This window comes from Argentina silus, assembly GCF_951799395.1.
Source record: "Argentina silus genome assembly, chromosome: 18".
NCBI lineage: Eukaryota > Metazoa > Chordata > Actinopteri > Argentiniformes > Argentinidae > Argentina > Argentina silus.
In genome coordinates, this window is record NC_139672.1 from 15008848 (window position 1) to 15011347 (window position 2500).

A 2500-nucleotide genomic window follows, 5' to 3' on the forward strand; every position below is an offset into this window, starting at 1 on the left:
GGAAACAGGATGTAAACACGTGAAGCACAGCCAATCCTGTCTCTCGGAATTAGCAAAAAAGAAAGAAAAAAAGAAATCTCCTAGCCAAGAACAATTACTCAGTTTGGTGATATGTTATGCTAATGACTGAATCCTGAATTTGGTTCTGTTCTCTCCTTGTCGTCATGAGCGGTTGTAAACACCGCTTTATAGGCTCCATGTCAGAACTCACAGAAGAGTAATGGATCAGTTTGGAGCCCTTCTCTCTCTCTTTTTCTGTCTCTCTCTGTATGTCTCTCTCTGTCTCTCTCTCTGTCTCTCTCTCTCTCCATCTCTCTCTCTCTCCCTATCTCTCTTCTCTCTCTTTCTCTCTCTCTTTGTCTCTCTCTCTCTCTCTCTTTGTCTCTCTCTCTCCATCTCTCGCTGTCTCTCTCTCTTTCTCTCCCTATCTCTCTCCTTTCTCTCTCTCTCTCTCTCTCTCTCTCTCTCTCTCTCTCTCTCTCTCTCTCCCTCTCTCTCTCTCTCTCATAAGAGATAACCATCAGTGATCCTGTCCGTCAGGTATTCAGTAACTGTACTTGTAGGGAGCAGGTGGATTTGTCGGACTGTCAGTGTAAATCAATGTAAGACATTTACCCACCCCTATCCCCCATTCCTCCTGCTCCCTCTCCTCAGCCCTCTGCATATAAAACACTCCTCTGTGCCGCCCAGACGCACACACACACACACACACACACACACTCACTCACGCACACATGCACACACACATACACGCACACACGCACTCACGCACTCACGCACACACACACACACACACACACACACACACACACACACACACACACACACACACACACACACACACACACACACACACACTCCCCCTCTCTTCCTCATTTTCCCCTCATTGATTTTTGGGGACACCGGGCCTGCTTCCGTGTAGGAGATGACATTTAGTAAGGAAGCTACCTCTTAGGGATTCATCATGCAGGGAAATGCTCACTGTGACAATGTTCTTAGAATGGCCGCATGGCTCCGGGACTGCCGAGCTCTAGAACACTTAGAACAGAATGTTTCATGTGTCTAGAACATCCTCCCCTCCATTTTGTGTACACAAGGGCTGCGTTTCATTCAATATCCACACCAGCTTACCAGCTTATCAGCTCGACGACATGGCCGATACGTCGGCTTCCAGGGGAGGACGGTGGAGGTAGAAATCAGAGGACGGGCTCATTGTAATGCATCAAACACGTGATGGTATCGGACATGTGTGTTTTGTTGCCGTTCCTCATCCCGTCCCGTGCATTACAATGAGCCCGTCCTCCGATTTCTACCTCCACCGGCCTCCCCTGCAGCACATGTCCCCCTACAGGCGTGGTAGAGTAGTGATGTGCTGGGTAGGAGTGTGAAGGTGTTGGAGAGAGAGATGCCAGACCCAGCAGGATACACCCACGCAGTCTGCATGGCACAACCCACACCCTCCCCTGGGACTAGTGTGGGTGTGTGTGTGTGTGTGACAAGCCCTACCCTCCCCTGGGACTAGTGTGTGTGTGTGTGTGTGTGTGTGTGTGACAAGCCCTACCCTCCACTGTGACGAGTGTGTGTGTGTGTGTGTGTGTGTGTGTGTGTGTGTGTGTGTGTGACAAGCCCTACCCTCCACTGTGACGAGTGTGTGTGTGTGTGTGTGTGTGTGTGTGTGTGACAAGCCCTACCCTCCACTGTGACGAGTGTGTGTGTGTGTGTGTGTGTGTGTGTGTGACAAGCCCTACCCTCCACTGTGACGAGTGTGTGTGTGTGTGTGTGTGTGTGTGTGTGTGACAAGCCCTACCCTCCACTGTGACGAGTGTGTGTGTGTGTGTGTGTGTGTGTGTGTGTGTGACAAGCCCTACCCTCCACTGTGACTAGCCATAATGATGGACTGGAGCCTGGGTTAGTCTGCTGATTAGGAGGACAAACATGTAGCCTAGCTGAAGACTGCTGAGAGGAACCAGGGACGGGGCGGTGGGGGGGGGGGCATACCTACCTGCCTGCCTGTCTGCTTGCCTATCCGGCCCCCCTGCCTGCCTCCCTCCCTCTGTGCCTCCCTCCCTCCCCCTCCCTCCATCCCTCCCTCCCTCCCTCCCTCCCTCCCTCCTTCCCTGCCTGTTGTGTGGATGAGTGAAGGTTGAGGCCGGGCAATGGCCCCACACTTCTTCCTTCTCCTCCTAATTGAAAAGAAAGAGAGTGCTGCTGGTTGTCAGGGTAAATAGTCAGTCAGTCAGCCAGTCAGTTAGCCAGTCAGTCAGTCAGTCAGCCAGCCAGTCAGTTAGCCAGTCAGTCAGTCAGTCAGTCAGCCAGCCAGCCAGCCAGCCAGCCAGCCAGCCAGTCAGTCAGTCAGTCAGTCAGTCAGTCAGTCAGTCAGTCAGTGCATTATTCCCATGCAGTCCCAGGCTAGTCCCCCCCCCCCCCCCCCCTGCTTGTCTATGTAATCTAAATGACTGTCAGGTCAGTGGTGGAACAAGGAGAGGAGAGAGGAGGAGGA